This window comes from Pogona vitticeps, chromosome 6, assembly GCF_051106095.1.
Source record: "Pogona vitticeps strain Pit_001003342236 chromosome 6, PviZW2.1, whole genome shotgun sequence".
Taxonomy (NCBI): Eukaryota; Metazoa; Chordata; class Lepidosauria; order Squamata; family Agamidae; genus Pogona; species Pogona vitticeps.
The window spans coordinates 30,864,684-30,888,411 of record NC_135788.1 but is presented as its reverse complement, the minus strand read 5'-3'; positions in this window follow the sequence as shown (position 1 = coordinate 30,888,411).

The window sequence follows — 23,728 nt, the reverse complement described above, 5'->3', positions numbered from 1 at the left end:
CCCCCCCATGATCAACAGGCTCCCCCCCCCAGTTCACCACCTCTTCGGGGTGGTTTTGACACCCTGGGGTGTCCCAAACATGTCAGAATTCAGCCCAGGGGACAGAGCTCCATCCTCCTGCTGCTGTCTCAACGCGGCGTCAAGCCAGTCTCATGACAAACTATTTTTAAAGTTCTTTCATTACAATAATAATAATAAAAAAGTCCAATTTCAGGTGAGAAAAAAACATACTGGTTCTAATACATCAAAATCACAGTGCATGAAAAGTTGAAATTATTCATACATATATCATGTCTGTGCAGATTAAAGCTAACAGTAGGATACTTGCTCACAAAAGTCTCATGGTACTTCAGCTCCTCTTAGAGTGTAACGATAGCCTATAGTTCTTGTGTGTTTATCTGATGGTATAAATTATTTTGGCAAATGCAATGCACAGAACTCCTTTATGGATATTGCTTCAGTAAGCATATTGTGATTTTGCCCAAAATATCTTTTTGAAGGAATCAAGGTATGTATTGTTTCCTTTCTTTAAAAAGACAATAAAATTTGAAGGCTTACTCTAGGGATACAAAAAATTATTGCCATATTCTACTTATCAATTTAGGCTCTCTCAACTGACAAGACACTTCAATGGGGAAACTTTTAGCTCCATGAGATTTCTCACACCCAGAACAGGGTGAAACCTGGGGTGCTATTTTTTTTCTTGTCAGGTTCTCCACAATCTGCATACAATCTCCCAATGCAATATCAGTGCCCTTTCCCTTTGAGAAGTAAACCACACACAAACAGAAGGAACACAGAATAACATGCTTATGGTTTTAGAAAAGATGCACACATCTCCTTTGGTACTTCTGATCCCTAAATGCCCATGTAAAGCAGCATCCATCCTCATTTTGTTCAGTTTGCTTCATTTGCTCAATGTTGTTGAATTTGTGAAAAAGATTCTTAAGAGCACCACAAAATGTGTCTCCCTCTTGTGAGACAAGGAGAATTGGCATGAGGTTTTTGTAATAATATGAATGGGGGGATGTGAGACTCGTACTTTTGTTTTCATGTTTGTCCATTTTTTTTAAAAAACCCTTAAACATGAGTGTGCTGTGTTAACAAAAGAGATGGACACAAAAGTGTGTAATGTGTGATTTGTCTGTCAAATCACCCAGGAAACCCTTTGACTAGTAGTATTGTGAGGGCTGCTGTCAGCAACTAATCAGAAGGTCCAGGTTGGTGGAGCAGAAATTTTTAAGCTGTAGAAGGGCCTGGAACTTAATAGGAGCATTTTTTTCTTTGTTTCAGTTCTTCCCTGTGATGCACAAGCTCTTGGCGCCCTCCACTTTTATGCTGACTTTATGTTTGTCTGTTTCTTGCTTTTATCTTGGTTGGATCCTTTCTTTCTTTTTCTTGCCTCCTTGGAATTATTTTTTGACACACACACACCAATGTATTGGGGGATTTTTCAGGCTCTTTTGCCCTTTTCTTTCTTGGATTTTTTTTTTTTTTTTTTTTTTTTTTTTTTTGCTGCCAGACTCATGCTGCACTAGACTTAAAGATCAGAAGGAATGAAAGGCATCAGATGGTATAGAGAACAGAAACCTGCCCATATTCCAGTTGTTTTGGTTTTAGGGGGCTTTGCTTACATTTCGTTGCACCCACTTGTGAGCGCAATGACAAATAAATTTCTTATGTCTTACATATTTTGCTTTTATTTGTTTGCTTTTCCAGGGTTTGAGGAGGGGGTGCAGTGTATGTGTTTGTATTTTATTTTGTGACCTCTTTCCATGTTGGGTTTTTTCCCCCCACTTTTATATTTTTAAAAAAATGTTATTTGGTTAATTTGCTGTTTATCCTGTTCAAGGTCTATATTTTTGTAGGGGTTTTGGGGTTGTGTGATATTCATTGTTTGTTTTGTTGCTTGCTTTTCGAGCAGGTTGATTCTCTGCTGCCTTACCTTTGTTAGAATACAAATGAGGGGAAATTAAATGAAATAATCTGAAAAAAAATGGTCCCTTTCATGCTAAACAAAGAGATTGATGCATGACAGACATGAAAATAAAACAATGACCCCATCATGGGGGGGGGGGGAGAACAAAATGAAACCAAAAAAGTTCCTTTGATCACATCCCTAGAGAAGAATAAATTTGTGTATCCAGCTTACCCATTGCCTGAGAGACATAGGACAGAGTTTTCTTCTCACATATCTCCATATAAATAAGACTGATTGTACATCAAGTCTGTCTTTGTGAAGCAACTTCCATTGACTGACCCCACTTTTCTAAAAAAAATAAAAATAAAACCCACTCCTGTTCTACCCTTCCTCCCAGAAGTAAAATGTAAAAAACAGACCAAGCAACCTTGATATTCCTAAAGTGTTTCTCTCTTAATCCAGTTTTTATATTTTATGTTTAAATTGCTTATTAGCTTGCTATTCTCACAAGAGAAAGTAACAAGGAAATTTAAAGGTGTCACATTATCCCTTCCTTGTGGATTCCTCTTGTATTCACCTTTTACCAATTTACTTCCCTGCCCCATGACCTTATACTTGTTGAGTCCATAGTGGAAAAACCATTCTCTCTGCATGCTGAGGGGTAAGCATGTAATGAAGTGCAAACTCATATAGTTTTTCTTAGAATATTGTGGATATTACAACTTCCCCATTGACCGTTTAGCATTAAAGCAGAAATAAGAAGGAAAAGGTCACATGAAAGAGTTACATAATAATGCAGATTTTTGGACTGTGTCATCTGTGCTGATCATGCTAAAGGTTCACCTTTTATTGGGATTAACAGGGTTCAGCACAACAAATACATCAGTTGGTCAGGTTGGATCCTGACTTACCCATAGTCTGCCTGGAAGAATACAGGCCAAATTTTCCCCCTTTCCCTTTTTTCCCATCCCCCAAATTTTAAACTACCGTATATAAACCTGAAAAAAAAATTATGGGGAACCCAACACTCAGCAACTTCATCTGTACATTTTTAGTTACCCAGAAATACAAATAAAGGGATTATTCAATCCAGAATGTTGTATCTACTGATGGATCACACTGCTGCTTGCATTTTTCTGTCTGAAAAGCTTATCCCAAATCTGAGAATTTTGCAAGAAAATGACAAAACAATGCACATGTAAGCATATGTTGTCTATTTATTATGTACGCCAGTATGGGTGCCTTTATTTCTATTTAGTTCCTCTGCCAATTCTTTTTGAAGTTTTGGAGAAGTGTATTTTAATATCCTCCGTCTGCAATGTGGCTGCTTTGGCTTGTTATTGCTAGGTGGGGTTTGTGCTGGGAGAGGAATTCTAATTGTAACATCTCTATTTAAAAAGTGAATGCATTTGCCATAAAACAAAAGAAGTCAAACCCTGTAGATCACTGCATTTCATTCACACAATAGTTCAAGAAGTGCAAATTAATTCATTTAAATATTCAGTCTAAACAAAATTCTTCATCAGTTCTCTTTTCAAGTAACTTATACACACTGAAAGCATCCCACCAGAAATTATTCCATCCCTCCTCCTGTATCCTATTAATCACAGTTAATAGGCCAACAAGGATACCAAGGCATTCAGACAATTTACTGAGCCAATAATACAGTGAATGATGCAGTCACTGAAAGCGTTCAAAATGTAGGAGTTTTGTGTAAATCAGGCTTTATTCACATGACAGATACGTATATATAGCACTCACAATTGTTGTCCAGATCAAAAGCTTAAATAGAAATATAGGTAAAGGGTAAAATTAATGGCCGAGTCACTTTAATGGAACTTGAAAGAACCCAACACTTGGTGAAGTCTCTTGCTATAATTTTGGAAAACTTTTCCACTTGGCTGAGTAGAAATATATGACAGGATTGTGTATTCCAGAGTATCTCATATAAGTAATGCCCGTGGCACAATGCTGGACCTCTGCCATTACTTAAAGAAAAGACACTTTGTACATGGTCGTCTCCTTAGAAAAACCATGCTGCCCTTTCCGCATACCCCCACCTTTTTATGGTGCATAAAAAGCCACAGAGAATAAAGCTTCAGGGGGAACTCACAATCGTCTTCCTAACGTAGGTTCTCTTTTGACAGTGAGATTACAACCATAATGATTCACACCTTCACCAGATATTTCAGGGGTGCCATTGAGGTATCTATGAATATGATAAGGAAACCAAGCTCCAGGTTTCTCAATCACAACAATTATTCACTGTTAACCCCTTTAATGAGAAATAAGAGGTTTTGTTACAGTTACCATAGGAAGGCACTGTAAGTTGTTGCTGTTTCAACTTGTATACTGCCCCATGGTGCTAGAGCACTCTCTGAGTGGTTAACAACATAATTATGCAAACAACACTTTGCCCCTCGGCGAGCTGTTCTATAAATAGAGGACATACAATAGTCAAAGTGAATTCCTGGCACAACATTCTTAAATTATTTAAGACAAATTGTGAAAAGGCGAACTGCATCCCCAGTTATTGTGTGGAGTCAAAATTTGAACTATCACAATTGATCAGACTTGAAAAGCACTTAAACATAATTCTTAGAATAAATATTTTGGGTGTTCTCAGATGGATTCTCTTAGTTTTCCTCAGAGAGAAAATAATAATGTTACCTGGAAACTTATTAGGAACATTTCCCTATATTTGCAGTTAAAATTAAAATTAAATCACTGAAAGAAGGGAGACTGCCAAACTTTATTTCAAAAAGATGAGTTCCATAGACTGTTCAAAAGAAGTAGCGCGCACACACCAAAAGAATGATTAATTCATTTCTTATGACATTTCTTAGGCTTATATCTCAGAGCAGTGGCAGCTAAAGTGGGCTTTAAAAATAATCTAAAAGACACTTTTGGAGCAGTTTCACTTATCCTTGATCTCAGAGCTTAAATCAGCCACTTGGAATTGTATGATTAAATTCAACTACCATTAAGGAAGCTATTTAAAGGCTCTTTCATGAAGTTGCCTATTAGGAAGGTGCTTTCTTTTCTCCCCCTTCACAGATGGCTGTCTTGTCGTGGAGAAGGGGCATGAGTAATTCAGAGAAGCTATGGGCTATGCTATGCAGGGACACCCAAGATGGACAGGTCATAGTGGAGAGTTCTGACTAAACGCGATCCACCTGGACCAGGAACGGGCAAGCCACTCCAGTACAGTGGGGTCTCGACTTACGAACTTAATCCGTATTGGAAGGCAATTCTCAGGTCAAAAAGTTCTTAAGTCGAATCTGCATTTCCCATAGGAATGCATTGAAAACCATTTAATCCGTATCTGCTCTTTTCGTCCATAGAAACTAATGGGAAGCTGCTATTCCGCCTTCTGCCACTAGAGGGGGATATTTTTTTCTTTTTTTCCTTTTAACCAAAGATGACTTAGCTTTAAAAAAAAAGGGAAAAAAGAGTTCGTAACTTGAATCTAAGTTCGTAAGTCGAGTCCATACATTCCTATGAGAGCGGTTCGTAAGTCGAAACGTTCGTATGTCGAGCCGTTCGTAAGTTGAGACCCCACTGTATCTTTGCCAAGAAAATCCCATGAACAGAAACAAAAGGATAAGAGATATGACACTGGAAGATGAGCCCCTCAGGTTGGAAGGTGTCCAACATGCTACTGAGGAAGAGCAGAGAACAAATACAAGTAGCTCCAGAGCTAATGAAGTGGTTGGGCCAAAGCCGAAAGGACGCTCAGCTGTGGACGTGCCTGGGAGTGAAAGGAAAGTCCTCTGCTGCAAAGAATAATACTGCATAAGAACCTGGAATGTAAGATCTGTGAACCTTGGGAAGCTGGATGTAGTCAAACAGGAGATGGCAAGAATAAACATTGACATCCTGGGCATCAGTGAACTAAAATGGATGGGAATGGGCAAATTCAATTCAGACGATTATCATATCTACTACTGTGGGCAAGAATCCTGTAGAAGAAATGGAGTAGCCCTCATAGTCAACAAAAGACTGGGAAAAGCCGTACTGGGATACAATCTCAAAAATGATAGAATTATATCAATACAAATCCAAGGCAGACCTTTCAACATCACAGTAATCCAAGTTTATGCACCAACCAGCATTGCTGAGGAGACTGAAATTGAACAATTCTATGAAGACTTACAACACCTTCTAGAACTGACACCAAAGAAATATGTTCTCATTATAGGGGACTGGAATGCTAAAGTTGGGAGTCAAGAGATAAAAGGAACAACAGGGAAGTTTGGCCTTGGAGTTCAAAATGAAGCAGGGCAAAGGCTAATAGAATTTTGTCCAGGGTCAAGAATGCAAAGCCAATGTCCATAAATCAACTCACAGAAGGAAGTCCAGTGTCAAAGTCCAGAGTCCAATACACAGCATAGTCCAGGGTCAGAGTCCAAAGTCCAATACCAGCATAGTCCAAGGGCAGAGTACAGAGTCAGGAACATGGTTCAAGAACCGTGGATGCACGCCAAAGTTTCAACTCTTTGCTTCCACAGAATTTCTGGCTTCACTGGGAGCTGTTTTATAGCAAAATAGATCCTTGAGCTGCTGGAAAGCTTTCTATCCTGCTAATACTCAGGGCTAGATGAATGTAGGTTTCTGTGGAAAGCCTTTGAGCGATCCTCTGATCTTCTTGTTCTAAGTTTTTCCCGAAGCCTGGCCTGAAGCTTGTCTGCTGTGGAAGGAGAATCTGGAGGCGGTTCAGGTGTTTCTGATCTCACAGCATTCTCTTCAGCCTCAGTTAACCCTTCTGGGTCCAGGTCTTCGGATGCACTCATGACACTAACAGAACAAGCTGCTCATCACAAACACTCTTTTCCAACAACACAAGAGGCGACTCTATACATGGACCTCACCAGATGAGCAATACCGAAATCAGATTGATTATGTTCTCTGCAGCCAAAGATGGAGAAGCTCTATACAGTCAGCAAAAACAAGACCTGAGGCTCATTGTGGCTCTGATCGTCAGCTTCTTATAGCAAAACTCAATCTTAAACTGAAGAAAGTAGGAAAAACCACTGGGCTAGTCAGGTATAATCTAAACCAAATCCCTTATGAATACACAGTGGAAGTGAAGAACAGATTTAAGGAACTAGATTTGGTGGACAGAGTGCCTGAAGAACGAAGAGGCTTGTAACATTGTACAGGAGGCAGCAACAAAAACCATCCCAATGAAAAGGAAAGGCAAGAAAGCAAAGTGGCTGTCCAACAAGGCCTTACAAATAGCAGAGAAGAGAAGGGAAACAAAATGCAAGGGAGATATGGAAAGGTACAGAAAATGGAATGCAGACTTCCCAAGAATAACAAGGAGAGACAAGAGGGCCTTCTTAAACAAACATTGCAAAGAAATAGAGGAAAATAATAGAAAGGGAAAAACCAGAGATCTGTTCAGGAAAACTGGAGATATTAGAGGAACCTTTTGTGGAAAGATGGACATGATAAAGGATAAAAATGGTAGGGACCTCACAGAAGCAGAAGACATTAAGAAGAGCAAGAATAGAGGAATTATACCAGAAAGATCTGGATGTCCTGGACAACCCAGATAGTGTGGTTGCTGACCTTGAGCCAGACATCCTGGAGAGTGAAGTCAAGTGGGCCTTAGAATGTATGGCAAACAACAAGACCAGTGGAGGTGATGGGATTCCAGTGGAACTATTTAAAATCTTAAAAGATGACGCTGTTAAGGTGCTACACTCAATATGCCAGCAAGTTTGGAAAACTCAGCAGTGGCCAGAGGATTGGAAAAGATCAGTCTACATCTCAGTCCCAAAGAAGGTCAGTACCAAAGAATGCTCCAACTACTGTACAATTGCACCCATTTCACATTCTAGCAAGGTTATGCTCAAAATCCTCCAAGGCAGGCTTTAGGAGTATGTGGACCGAGAACTCCCAGAAGTACAAGCTGGATTTCAATGGGGCAGAGGAACTCGAGACCAAATTGCTAACATGTGCTGGATTATGGAGAAAGCCAGAGAGTTCCAGAAAAACATCTACTTCTGCTTCATTGACTACAAAAAAAAAAAAAAAAAAAAAAAAACTTTGACTGTGTGGACCACAACAAACTATGGCAAGTTCTTAAAGAAATGGGAGTGCCTGACCAACTTATCTATCTCCTGAGAAAACTATATATGGGACAGAAAGCAACAGTTAGAAGTGGATATGGAAACACTGATTGGTTCAAAACTGGGAAAGGAGTACGACCAGGCTGTATATTGTTTCCCTGCTTATTTAACTTAGATGCAGAATACATCATGCGAAAGGCAGGACTGGATGAATCCCAAGCTGGAAATAAAAAATTACCGGAAGAAATATCAACAACCTCAGATATGCAGATGATACCATTCTGATGGCAGAAAGTGAGGAGGAATTAATGAACCTCTTAATGAGGGTGAAAGAGGAGAGTGCCAAAAATGGTCCGAAGTTCAACTTCAAAAAAACTAAGATCATGGCCACTGGACCCATCACCTCCTGGCAAATTGAAGGGGAAGATACGGAGGCAGTGACAGATTTTACTTTCCTCTGCTCCATGATCACTGCAGATGGTGACAGCAGCCACAAAATTAAAAGACACCTGCTTCTTGGGAGGAAAGCGATGACAAACCTAGACAGCATCTTAAAAAGCAGAGACATCACCTTGCCAACAAAGGTCCCCATAGTCAAAACTATGGTTTTTCCAGTAGTGAGGTATGGAACCAGTGAGAGCTGGACCATAAAGAAGGCTGACCACTGAAGAATTGATGCTTTTGAATTGTGGTGCTGGAGGAGACTCTTGAAAGTCCCCTGGACTGCAAGGAGATCAAACCTATCCTTTCTGAAGGAAATCAACCCTGAGTGCTCACTGGAAGGACAGATCCTGAAGCTGAGGCTCCAATACTTTGGCCATCACATGAGAAGAGAAGACCCCCTGGAAAAGCCCCTGATGTTGGGAAAGTGTGAAGGCAAGAGGAGAAGGGGACGACAGAGGATGAGATGGTTGGACAGTGTCATCGAAGCTACAAACATGAATTTGATCCAACTCCGGGAGGCAGTGGAAAACAGGAGGGCCTGATGTGCTCTGATCCATGGGATCACAAAGAGTCAGACATGACTTAATGACTAAACAACAACTTCTTTTCCTCTAACATATGTGTTGGGGCCTCCTTAATCCCTGCTGCTCTCAGTGTACAACACAGCATATTTAAGAGCAAGGAATGAACATAACAATTAGCAATTGGTAATGATAATGCTAGCTATTAGAAAGGTTGAGAAATAGAAATGGGAAGAAGAGAAGAGAAACCCAGAAGAAAACCAAGGAAAGCCAAACAGGAAAGAGAAGTTTCCAGCAAAGAAAAGAGAAGAGACACAGAGAGGTGACTTTTCCAAGTGGAGGGATACAGCAGTACTAGGAAGTAGATAAGACATAGGTTTTCTCTCATGAGATGTTATACAGCAGCCAGGCCTAGAATACATTAGTCAACTGGAGTTAAAAAAATTTCTGCAATGTCTCAGAAGTAATTATTTTGACTCAAACCACTCTCAGGGTGCAATCAGATGGTTCGAAAGAGTTGTGCACAATTGCACCAAAAATGTTAATTTGCAAGTAGCAATCTCCCTTAAAATGAGCATTTCATCTGCCAAGGAATTGCCCCAGCCCAGCACCCGAAGTAGTAGCCCTGGAAAAAGATCCAGCTTGGGCACAAATTGCAATCAGGCTGGAGCACAATTCTCCATATATTGTGTTATCAGTGGGAAATTGATTGTACTGGAGTGCTCCACATGCAGTGCAAAGTGAAGATCGTAGTAAACCATTAGTAGATTCCATTGAAGACCACTGTAGTTAAAAATGGAAGAAAGGGTTTGATATGTCCTGCATCTTGACAGAGAGGTTGGTCCAACTGACACCTCTTCTACAAATGAGGACCTCCCATTTATTTCAAGATGACCATAACCAATTAAATCAGGCCAGTCCACTTCTGGTTGCCCACCCACCCCTTTGAGATCTCACTAGTTCCTTTCTTACTCATCCTCAGTTTGAAATAATTAAGAAATAACAGAAAATTTCTATTGGAGAAACAATCTTCTCCGTCCAACGTGCTCTGTTATGATCACCTACTACAGTAAATTTCAACAAGCAGATGAAACTAAAATCAAACACAGATTGCACTACACTATTAAGCAATAGATATTAAAGCTGAGGGGGGTACTTTAAATTGGAAAGTGTTTGCTGTGCATCTATTTGGCAAAGGAAATAAATACCACTATCCACTAACTCCCACTATGCATCCTTTAAATAAATAACAGCAGCTTCGTAATACACCAAAATGGTAAGTGATGGCTATCCTATCCTGCCTTGGCAAGTATAAAACCCATTTCTACTCTGGATCCCAAGTCCAAATTGTAGGGCTAGAGGTACCAGAACAAGAAGTGTACAAAGGTCAATATACAACATGGACAGTGATGAGAAACCACTTGCCACCAGACACCATAATATATGGCAGCTATGAAACACATGCAACACACCCACAGTGTTCCCTCCTCAGAACAGACTGGATTCCAGAATTACATGTTACAGTGTTTTCAGAATTATTGGCACCAATCTGATCTATGTAGCCTTGATATAAAGTCCACAACTAAAATCACAGGGTTCATCCATTCTTATTTAAGCATAAATTAACATTGCTGAAAGGGCAGTTAGAATCTTTGCTGGATTTCATTGCATCAAATGGCTTCATTTTAACTCCAAAACAATAGTCATATCTTCCTATATAAAGCACCACAAATGCATGTTGTGTGAGTTCATGTGTTTTAGAGATACAGTAGCCAAAAATTCCACAGCCGCCGGACGGGCGTTTTGCGCCCTGGATCAGCGTGGCTGGCTTTTGCCCCAACGTCCCCGGATGAAGCGAGAACGTTGGGGACACGTGGGCATGTTGGGAGGGGGAGCTCTCCTATATATGAGAGCTCTCCCCGATGTTCGCCCTCTTCCCGCTTCGGGCACCCACCCGCCCTCCCCTGTGTTAGTGTGGCTTTCGTGGTCACCTTTTGAGGGGCCGGATAGGAATTTTTGACCTTCAGCCTGATTGGCTTTTGGCTGGGGGGATTTTTCGCCTATCCCACACTACTGAAAGGGTTGTTGGCTTTCAGGTGGTTTTCCTTGGTCACACTGGCGGGTAGTGCGGAAAAACAGGTGGTCTCGGTGAGTCCCGTTTGTAAGTCAACCTAGCCAACAGCGTGTCTGACCTCTCGGCTCTGCAGATTGTGCGATCACAGGGCCAGTGTGGAAAGATGCGTTGGGCCACTCCTGGATCAACAGTCATCAATTAAAGATGGCTCGAGGTCTAGGGGTGTTTGTTAGCGGCCGGCCAGGTTCTTGCTGTCAGTAAGACAACAGGAGCATGGGGGCCGGGGGCTCGCCCAATGGCGATCTTATGGGGTATTTTGATACCCCTGATTTCCTGTTTCCGCACTACAGCAGGCCCCCCAACAGTTTTAAGAATTTGAATTTGGTTGAATTAATTAAATAAAGTGTGGCCCGTTTAAATCCAAGCTGTTGTCTCGCGTATTTATTCCGGGGCTGGGGGGGCAATGATATAGCACAAAGAACAACAATCTGCATAGTGCTACTGCAGAGGAGAGTTCAATCATATTTACTGTATGATTCAGAAAAACAACCTGCAATAGTAAGAGAGAACAAGGAACAGAAATAAAAGTAAGCAGGGTATAAAAACTATGCCAAAAAGAGATAAATAGGGCAGCTATAAAAGTAGCCAGATTGCAACTATTATACTTATTTTAAAAATTTGCATTTGTAAGCCTCACCTCTGATATAGAAATTAAAATATTATTTTATAAATGTAATTTATTACATTAAGGCTGTAATACTCTCCTTGGAAACTGCAAAATGCTCTTTATGTTGCAAGTTAACTCTGCAGAGGTGTCGGAAGACACAATGAAAGGTAACATTCGAGATCCTTGAGGAGAGGAAGGATAATAGTTAATAGATTCTCCTGACATTTCTTTACAAAAGGTTGGAATCTTCCTAGCTTTTAGCTACTTTCAAACAGATATAATCCAAAAATTGTAATTTTAAATTATATGAACCAAAAAGAAGTGACTGTATATCTGTACAATGTATTGTTTGTTTATTTATTTATTTTATATGCTACACTGGCATATCAATGAGCTGCCTTGAGTCCCCTATGGGGAGAAATGTGGCAAATAAATAAATGCCATCCTCTTAATTTTCCACACATTCAAACCCTACCTGTCTAGCTATGGCTTCCTGCTATTTCACAACAGCATGGGTTGATCCTGAAAGGAGTCGGGGCTCCTTGTCAGGGTAGCATAGCCCTTGCTCTTTTCACATGATGATTCTGTTTCCAAATAATCAGCTAGCAAGTTTAGATTCTATATTCTGTTCTAAAAAAAAACCCCAGGCAGCCATGTTTTAGGCATTCAACACTGTGTCTTGGAGGTGCAATCTGTTTAAAGAGTGGATCAGTTTCTTGACACTTCCAGAGGGAAGCTTATCAGAGTTACACATGGGAGCTTGAGAGTTCATTGAGCTGCACCTATAAATTCCTCTTTAGACCTTTGTGCACAATATATTGAGGCTTGCCATCACACATTTCTGGGAAATGGGGATGTTTGGGGCAGGGTTTAGGTGCACTCACCTCTCTACCATACGTTTGCATCATACCTGAGCAGGTAACTAGCTATGTATGACTTGGGTAATTAAAACAATGACAAAAACATTTGAACATGGCCTGTGGGCCCTTCTCTGGACTTCACTCAGGCTCCCCTAATCCATTCTAAGGAAAGTTTGCTGTGCCACTTTCAATGACCATTTTACCAAATGGTTCTTTGTTTCTTAAAATATGGTTCATTATTTCCATCTAATTGTATTTAAGACTTGGTTGAATTGGTCAAGCAAAACCATAATGTGCGGACTAAGATAATTTTTAAAGTGAGAGGATTAATTTTGGAAAGGGGTGGAAGGTTTTAGGAATACTGATATCTAACATTACTCTGTTTTCTAAATCTAACAAAATGTTAAATAATTGTTAAAACAATAAGGAAGTCTTTTTGACTAGTGTTTCAACCCTGCTGGAAATTACTAGAAAGTATTACCTGGGCACTCTATTGTTTTTAATCTTTGTAGATTAAGAAGAAATACTGTTTCTCATTTACCTCTACTGTCAATTGTCTCCTTTTCTTCTGATACGTCCTTCAGTCAAATTGTAAACTGACTGGGGCAGGGTGCTATGCATACCAATGTCTGAAGAGAAACCAGAGTATTGATGTCTCTCAACCTCTTTCTCATTCTTCCTTTGTTTGCATGTACACAAACACACACATGTACACAGTCACACACTTACACAGTCACACACACGCATACATAATATTCAATTAATTTAAAAAACCTTACAGTTAAACATGTTCTGTGTTCATTCAAGAACCCCAAAGGCCGGGAAATGGCAGCCACACCCTTTATAGCTGCATTGTTTGCACAAGGTAACATAGTATTCTGTGCTGTGGTGGTTCCAGCTCCACCACTGTTTTGGAGAGGGCTGGATAACGCTTAGTGTAGAATGCAGGACAAGAGTTCTGGATTTGTCTGTTCATTGAAATAGACTTGTGTAGAGCAACTGGAGCTTTCATGCCACTTAAAGAAGGGTTTCCAGTTATAAGTATTCAGTTGGCGACAAATAATATCCCCATAGATTAATAACATGAGTTGGGAAGGACTTTAAGAGAGGAGGGGCTAAGAAATGGCTTACATATGGGTGATCTAGTGATTTCCGATGGTCTGGTAGATATTATCTATTTTCCCCCCTTTTTCTGTAGACGTTGCTGGTATTATATTTGCTTGCTGATTTAAAGATAAATCTGTCCCATTTTGGATTGCAACAGAGAATCTAGATCTCAGGATTTAAAATTTGTACTAAACCACGTCATTCCCTATGTGCTAAAGATGAGAACATATTCCAGGGAAAAGATGAAGATATGAAAGAAATCAGGAAACCATAGGAATTTAAGCAGCTAATGATGGCCCTTTCAAGCCTAACACCAGCTGCTGCACCACACCATCACAGACGACTATCACACAATGACAATAATGCTTTTTCTTTTTTCCAGTCATTTTGGAAGGAATAATTTGTCTCTAGCTGGATTTCACTTTTTACAGTGATGTTATTAAGCTAGGAAAATATTGAAATATTTTAAACATAATTCAACCAAGCTTTAAATGTGATTAAGCTGAAGATGTTTTGAGCTTACTGTATATTAATCATTCACTGACTAAATAATCATTCGGGGAATCAGGATGCTATGACAGCTTTACCCTTTCCTTCCTTCCCTTCCCACCCATGACCTCAGAGCAAAATTTTCCCCACAAAATTTGCCTGGCATAATAGGTCTTGACTACGAGATTACAGTTCCGTCTGCCCCACATGTTCATGCAGCTTGTATTAATGCCACCAGGATACAGCCTGCATTGTGCTATGTTAGCAGATACTCAGAAATCCTGGTAGAATGAATTCTTAAGGGCAGCAAAATTCTTTGTGATATACACAGCGCATTTGAGAAGGCACAGTTTGTCCTGAGAAAGGATAGGTTTTCAAGGCATGTGGTGTAAAAAGAAGGTGGTGATGAATTTTCAATTCCAATCAACTCATTCCGGATAAGAGAGGCTGAGCTAATACCCTTGTGTATTATGTGCATGCATGTAGCTACGGAAGTAGTGTTAGGATGGAATTTGTGGACGCTCAAAATTGTTTGCCAGGAAATGTTTACTAGCTATACACAATAAATGGCCAAAGCATGTCTCTGCATTTAAGGTAATACAGCTTTATTTGCTTATATTTGGATTGAAGTGATGCAAATATCAAGAGAGGAAACGTTTACTATAAAACAAAACAAGCTATGCTTGCTTGCATTTATGAGTCCTAGTTAGAAATGTTTGGTTAACTACAAATGTTTTGCCCTCATCTCTGGACCCATGCCATTTCTGACATATCAGCAGTGAAATGTATATCCTATTTTTAGAGCAAAATATTTTCATCCTCAAGCCAAGGTATATTTTAAATACAGAATCTGTTCACCAAGGCCACAGAAAGAATTGCTTATATATTTAAAAGGTTAAGTAGAAAAAAAATTTGAAAAAAGGGGTAATGAATAAATAAGATAAAACAATCGTTATTTTTTGTTGTAAATAACAACTTGGGATCTTGAAGACATACATTAATGCTGCTTGATTTCACAGAAATCTTTTTGACTGTGATAACAGGAGCTGATATGTTTCTGGACTGACCCTTTGCCTCTGCAGAGGACTGATAAAATACTTTCTTCTAACATACTATTTTTTCTTAAGTGAACAATTTTATATGATTGGATAAGGATTATTTCTTCAGTCACATATTCTTTAACAAGAGACACCTTATTCATCTTATATTTTTCTCTTCCTACAATAAAATTATCCAAACCATTATAACTAAAACAGATTTTGCTTAAATATTCACCATTTGTATAACAAATGTAAAAATCTCAGAAAGCATACCCATAATATTTTATATGTATATGCAGTATTTGTGTTTTCTTACATTTTTTACTAGAATGCTAAAATATTAAGATGAAACAAAGTACTTTATTTTAACTGGCTTGGGTTGAATACATAAACATTATTCTTAGAGGTATATACAGTATATTGTCCAATATGATTCCCCCCCCCACCAATATGGGTTTTTAAATGCTCATTTTTTGTAAATTACTATTTTCACACATTATCTTAAGATCAGTAGGCCAATAGATATGTTTAGCTGATTAGAAACAAAAATAACCTCTGGTTCTGTAGCTATATAGATTATTCAAGAAAGCTATATTGCTGTTATTGTCAAGTAAATTCTTGACACAGCCATATCAAGCAGTTAATATAAATATGTTAAGAATTATAATTCTTGAAATTTTACATTGTCCAAATCTTATTGGAAATATATCACTGAGACAGCAAAATCTGCAATACAATGGAGTTCTGTATGAGTGAATATTTACATAGTAGCTATATAGAGACCTTTGGGTACAGTGGGCGGCATATAAATTAAATAAATAAATAAATAAATAAATAAATATCCATTTTCAGTAAAACAGTTTCACAGTTTCACAGTACAGTATAGATTTCCTTGAGTCATTTCTACTGGAAATAATATGCTGTTTAAATTTATTTATTTGTTTGCTTATTTGTTTGTTTGTTTGTTTATTCCATTTATACCTTGCCTATCTGTTCATTGCGACCACTCCAGGCAGCTATATATATATATATATTTTCCACCTGTTAGCTTTACAGACTGATACAAAGTAATTGACTTGATAAAAAAATGCTACATATTGCAAGTTTATTTATGCTTGATAAAAAATGCTACATATTGCAAGTTTATTTATGCTTTCTCAAAATTACCATTTTCTTTTAAAGGGTAGATATCAAAATATTTAGTCTTAAAAATCAATATATATATATATATTGATTTTTATATATATGTGTGTGTTGTATATATATATACACACACACACATACACACATACATATACATATATATATATACATACACACACACACATATATATACATACATATACATATATATATACATACACACACACACACACATATATATACATATATATACATATACACATATATATACATATACATATACATACACATACACACACACACACACACACACACACACACACACACACACACACACACACACAGAGAGAGAGAGACAAAATATTTTGATATCTACCCTTTAAAAGAAAGATTCATCTTCATCTTACACTGTTGTATCTTTTTACCAGAAAATTAATGTTTAGTGAGTGGAAAAATACTTTTTTAAAAAACTCACAATCTTTCTCTTTTGATGACATGAATGCCATTTTCCACCTGTTAGCTTTACAGACTGATACAAAGTAATTGACTTGATAAAAAATGCTACATATTGCAAGTTTATTTATGCTTTCTCAAAATTACCATTTTGAAATAGTTGGAGGTATGGAAAAAAATTGCTTGTATTATTTTAGTTGCTCATATGGAAGCATTTCACCGTCTGTGACATGACATATAAAACTCACAGATGTATAGGTGCAGCTGCAATTAAACTTTTGGAACAGTAACGCCCAAGAGCAGTACCATTCAGCAGTATTTCTAAATACCACATATTGCATATGGACATTATGACTTTTATATTTCGCTACATGCGTAGAAACCCCCAGTAGAGGTAAATACTCAGTGTACATACACAAATGAATGTGTCATGCTATCCTGTGTGTTCATCAACCAATGCCATACTGGTCTATAAAACTGATCTTATTTGTTTGGTAGAATGTTCAATAGATTTTAAAGAATTTATGAAATGTAATTTGTTTAAAATCAAAGGACAAGATTCTGTCTCTTTTTGAGAATCTCTTAAACCTGCACTTAATCCTTCACATAAAGTGTCAAAGGTGGAGGCCATTACTGATAAAAGCAAACTAGATTTTTGCTCCTTTTTCTAAGCTGTAGGAACACCTTGCATTCAGTCCTGATGAGAAGGGAGATGTGGTAATCTGCACCATGCAGATGTCCCATACAATAAATGTGTTGTATGGCATGGAACAAAAATGTGCCAACAAGTTGATTCCAACTTATGGAGATCTTCTCAGGGCTTTCTGGTTGCCTAGAAGTGGTTTACCTATACCTACTTCTGATGATGCTCTGAGATTGTGCAGCTTACCCAAGGCTACACAGGTGGCATGGCAGGTAACCCTATCAGTCACAGAGGCTGTTGGTGGTCTGCCTCTTCCAACAAGTGTAGTAGGGATTTGAACTCTTTGCCCCAGCTCTACAGCCAAGTGCTGAATAATCATGCTGAATAATCATGCTGAATAATCATAATCTTAATTTAAAAATCCTTACAGACTTGGAAGTACTTGACTTTGGTTGATAAGCATGTAGGCATTTGCCTAACTTCTCCCAGATTGGTTGTTGTGAGTTATAGTCAGTATGGCTATCATCATGAAGATATCACCCATTGCTCTGTAAAATATAGAGTGCCTGTATACACAATATTTAAAATATATTCATGAAGGCTTTCACAGCCGGGATCTAATGGTTGTTGTGGGTTTTTCGGGCTCTTTGGCCATGTTCTGAAGGTTGTTCTTCCTAACGTTTCACCAGTCTCTGTGGCCAGCATCTTCAGAGGACAGCACTCTGTGCTCTGGTGTAGTTGGCTTATCTCACAGCCATAAATACTCCACTCCCAAGCCAACTACACCAGAGCACAGAGTGCTGTCCTCTGAAGATGCTGGCCACAGAGACTAGCGAAACGTTAGGAAGAACAACCTTCACAACATGGCCAAAGAGCCCGAAAAACCCACAATAACCATTAGATCCCGGCCGTGAAAGCCTTCGCAAATACATTCTCCCAGATCCTTTCTCATCATTAAAACATTCATCTGCAGAGAGAACCATGTACAAGAAAGAAAAATGCATGAGAGTAGTACATGGGGCCAGGACAGAGCTTTTTAAGTCTGGTGCCAACCCTGCAAGGATTCATTTGAAATGCCTCATAGTGCCTATCTATGAGGTAACTAGCATTTCTGGCCTGAAATTTTTTCTCCTTCTCTCTTAACTAAATTGAAAAGGGAATTACAGGAAGAGCGTGGATACCCTGCAGTCTTTAGGGTCATGAACCTAATGCCTTTTAGATGTTTTATGTGGCAGCTTCATAATACCCGACCACTGGTTATCTGTTTAGATGTTATGGGAATTGTAGTCTTTGTAGTAATCAGGAAGGCACTGCTTTGAAGGAGTCTGTTCAAGTGAACAGCCAGCCATTGTGTTAATGGTCACAATGACACAAAACTTCACAGCAAAGTCAACAGTGAATACCCAGAACCACCAAAAGAGTGAAAGATGATTCCCTAGATCTAGATTTGTTAGACCCAGAGATAGAGGCTTGCCTGGATCACACATCCAGAGTATTGGGATGTGGAGTAATAGGGGCTCAGGAGGCCTTCAAAAGACCTAAAAGGTATGGTCACAAAGGAGACATGTAGCTAAGGCACAACATTTGGCTCAGGTCAGACCCAGGATGAAAGAGGAGAGTGCAAAAAATGGTCTGAAGCTCCACATAAAAAACAAACAAACAAAAAAAAAACAACCTAAGTTCATGGCCACTGGTCCCATCACCTCCTGACAAATAGAAGAGGAAGATATGGAGGCAGTGACAGATTTTACTTTCCTGGGTTCCATGATGGTGACAGCAGCCACAAAATTAAAAGACGCCTGCTTCTTGGGAGGAAAGCGATGACAAACCTCGAAAGCATCTTAAAAAACAGAGACATCACCTTGCCGACAAAGGTCCTCATAGTCAAAACTATGGTTTTCTCAAAGGCTTTCATGGCCGGGATCTAATGGTTGTTAATGGGTTTTTTGGGCTCTTTGGCCGTGTTCTGAAGGTTATTCTTCCTGACGTTTCACCAGTCTCTGTGGCCGGCATCTTCAGAGGACTGGACAGAGTTCCTACTCCAGTCCTCTGAAGATGCCAGCCAAAGGGACTGGCGAAACGTCAAGAAGAACAACCTTCAGAACACGACCAAAGAGCTCAAAAAACCCACAAAAACCAAAACTATGGTTTTTCCAGTAGTAATGTACGGAAGTGAGAGCTGGACCATAAAGAAGGCTGACTGCCAAAGAATTTATGCTTTTGAATGGTGGTGCTGGAAGGAGACTCTTGATAGTCCCCTGGACTGCAAGGACAACAAACCTATCCTTTCTGAAGGAAATCAACCCTGAGTGCTCACTAGAAGGACAGATCCTGAAGCTGAGGCTTCAATACTTTGGCCGTCTCATGAGAAGAGAAACCTCTCTGTAAAATACACTGATGTTGGGAAAGTGTGAAGGAAAGAGGAGAAAGGGACCACAGAGGATGAGATTGATTGATGGATTGATGGATTGATTGATTTATATCCCGCCCATCTGGTCTATACAACCACTCTAGGTGGCTAGAGATCGTTGGATAGTGTCATTGAAGCTACCAACATGAATTTGACCCAACTCCAGGAGGCAGTGGAAGACAGGAGGGCCTGGCCTGCTCTGGTCCATGGGGTCACGAGGAGTCGGAAATGACTTAACGACTAAAAAACAACAGTCAGGATGCTCCTCATGTAGATAGCAGGGGAAATCATAAAGCAGCTACTGCTTTAGTTAGTGTTCTCACACAGGTTACACTATTAGTTACACATCTCTCCTGTTAAGTATTGTAGGTCTACTTAATCTTTTGTTTCACTCTGGCTAACACTTTCTTCATCCTGAGCTCAGATGCAAATATATATGGCTGCCAACATTCTGAGGGCCAGCATATACATGTAGGCCTTTCTTGAAGCACACTTTTGGCATACTAGGCAGGCTTCTCTGCACATCCCAAATAAGAAACCAGCCATTCATCCATAGGCAATGTCATAAACAGAGCTTATTCCTCATGCTGGATGCAATATCCAGGATGCATCTTCATACCTGCTTCCTTCTGAGATGTAGCCTGCAGATCTCTTGCATACTCTTTGAGTTGAAACAAGTACGAAAGCAGAAGCTTTTTTTAGTGTCATGTATATACTAAGGCTTTTGGAGTCTTCCTTTCAGTAGCTGTTTTTAAATCATCTTACTCTATGGAATGTTCAATGCTTATGCACATTGCCGTGAAATCTTCTCTGGGATTAAATATGTAATTGGTTAAAATAAATAAATGTGCATATCTAAAGGGGCTGTTTCTGTTCTGTACAAAATATATGATACTGCAGCAGACCTGAAATTTTGCCCAAGTTTGGACTGAACCCATTCTGAACACAAAGTCAATTTTACAGTATAAAACATACAGTACATCCATTTGATAGAAGAACAAAAAGCAATTGTCATGCAACTTAGTTGTTATTATCAAAGTTCCAGCACAGAGTGAACTCAGATATTAAGACTGTATATAAATTGAAGTGGGGGGAGAATAAGATGCCAGAATAACTGCGTTGTTCTTTAAACAGAGAGAGAGAGAGCTTAAAATATTTTCAGATATCTGCTTGGGGCCCAGTGCATCAGAACCCAAGATGGATTTTGAATGAAGAGTCATTTTGGCATTGTAAAAATTACTAGGAATATTTCTTCTGATATTAATAGCAGTTGGAGCATGTTCAAAGTGTATATGCAAAAAATCTGTAATACAGTCTTTTAGCTACAATGCCCACTTAGTATTGCTTAGCAAATGACTTAGTTAATCAAAAAACTATATTAAAAACAAGACATATCGCAACTTTACAGTCTAAATTCTAGGTAGAGATAATAACAGCTTGAAAAGGATATCTGCCCCAGGTTGTGATCTCAGGCACATTTGCTTGGAAACACTGAACAGAAGTTATTTATATACAGAAAAACAGTGCTGTTTTTACTATTCATTTGAAATAGACATAAAGTCCAGTGCAAAATGGGATACATTGGCCAAAATCTTTTTGCATACAGTACATTGGTGGAAGTACTGTAAATGACTTGCAGCCAATTGCCACTAATTAACCATTTCTCCCTTGAACAGGTGGGTGGCTTTGTGTGCAACCAGGAATCGAAGTAGGATCTTATCAATTAGTAGCAATTTGCCTCTACAAGTTATGCCATTTCTTTTCTTTTAGCAGAACAGGACTTAAGCCATCTACACAATGCAACATTAATGAAATAAAATATTATGCATATAAATATCAGAACTACGAAGTTATTCATCAATGTTTTGAGGTCAAAATTACTATGTTTTTAATTACTCATAGCCTGAATTTTCCAGGTGATGAAGATAATCTGACGTTCACACTGTACTTTTGTTTACTCTTTTGGTCAAATGTAAAGGAAACCTCCCAGTATGTCTGGCCCTTACACGTGCAGAGCTAACTCTCTTGCTCTCTTTTTTTTTTAACCAAAATTGGGACAGGATCCCTATATCCTTGAAGACATTCCACATGCAAAGGTCCCACCACCTTCACAGGTGCATTTGGTGGAGATGTGAGAGAACATCTTCTCTATTGCTGCTCCCAGATATTGGAACTTCCTCTCCCAAGAGGCCAGGCTGGCCCCAGCTTTGCTGCCCTTCCATAAGCAGGGAAAAACCTTTGTCTACGAGCAAGCTGTCTCTTAATGATTGGCTGCATAACTGGCTTTTTAAATGGAATGTTGTGCCTTACTGCCTTGAAAATGTTTTTGGTGTTGCTGCTCTTTACCATCTTTAAGTACAGTATTTCTTTGATCCTTTTTAGTGTTTGTACACTTACTTTTTTGGATTTCAGTATTGCGTTATATTGATGTAAGCCACCTTGGACACTTCTTAAGGAGAAAGGGAGGGCAAGCAAGCAAGCAAGCAAGCAAGCAAGCAAGCAAGCAAGCAAGCAAGCAAGCAAGCAAGCAAATAAATAAATAAATAAATAAATAAATAAATAAATAAATAAATAAATAAATAAATAAATAAATAAAGCATTTAAACTCAGGTCTTTAAATGTGCTTGTGTAAAAGAGGTAAATATGTATGAAATGTCTCTATATTTGCTTATGTAATATAATGAATATGGAAACTTAGCCATGTTGAACCACAATTTAAAGATGGATATAATTTTGAAAGGTCATGTAGTACAAAAAGTGGCTAGTGTAAAAAAAAACTATGTGCAATTGTATACACGCCTACTGTATAATAAGTCACAATGAATAAACATGTTTAGGATTAGATCCTCAGGATCTACTCCTAAGTATATTTGCATGAGAGTAAAATCAATAGACCTCAGCAAGTCCTACTTTTGAGAAAACAGGCTTTAAATTCCTCTGTATAAAAGATGATTTTTTTTTGAAAGAATTATTACCTTCAAATGGTAATTTTCATCCTTTTACAGATACAACTGTCTAAATTCTAAACAGATATGTGCCACTGGAAAATTAATATATACAAGTTATACATCACATCATTTCTTTATTAACTATCTAAACCAAATGGTATTACTAATAAAACAGACACAAGACATATATAACCGGGCAGGAATAATTATATAAAAACATACAATATAACAGTATATGCATCAGTAGAAAATTTTATGATTTAGAAAAAAAAATATGATTGAAGTTCCCTCTCAGTCTTAAAAGAAGCTAATGGATAACACAACACTACTCTAGTTAGTTTGTGGGACTCCATCATCTAATATAGTAGTCCTTGCCCTTCTCAGACACAGAACCAACTTTAGTTCAAAATAAATGCTTAAATCCGCTCTCTCTCTTTCTCTCTCTCTCTTTCTCTTTACAATATATGAACATGATGCTAGTGCTGAAGCATCCATCTTGGAACAGGGTTCAACTCATTTATGAGTCTCAACCTTGTATCTGAAAACTTATTAGTACATTGTATTTTAAATTTATTTCATATATATGTAAGCCTGAAGCTAATAATTAAGATTAAATATCAGCACACAAATAGCCATTTAAAAAAATAATAAAAGGAGCTTTGTTCCCTTCTGATTGTCAAATCTCTCAATGCAGTGGCATCCAGAGGTTGCCACAGCTTTTCAGAATGTTTTTGCAGAAGTTGAGCAGCTGTGATTGGAAGGGTGTCTTAAGATCTCAATGCATGCAGGAAATAAAAGAAGTTGGTAAATTGAGAAACATTGTCTATGATTTACACATATAAGGTCACAGTGTACCAGATGCTCAATGCTTATCGAATAAAATTCTAATTGTGTAATTACAGAGGTATCACAAAAACATTGTCAGGATAAA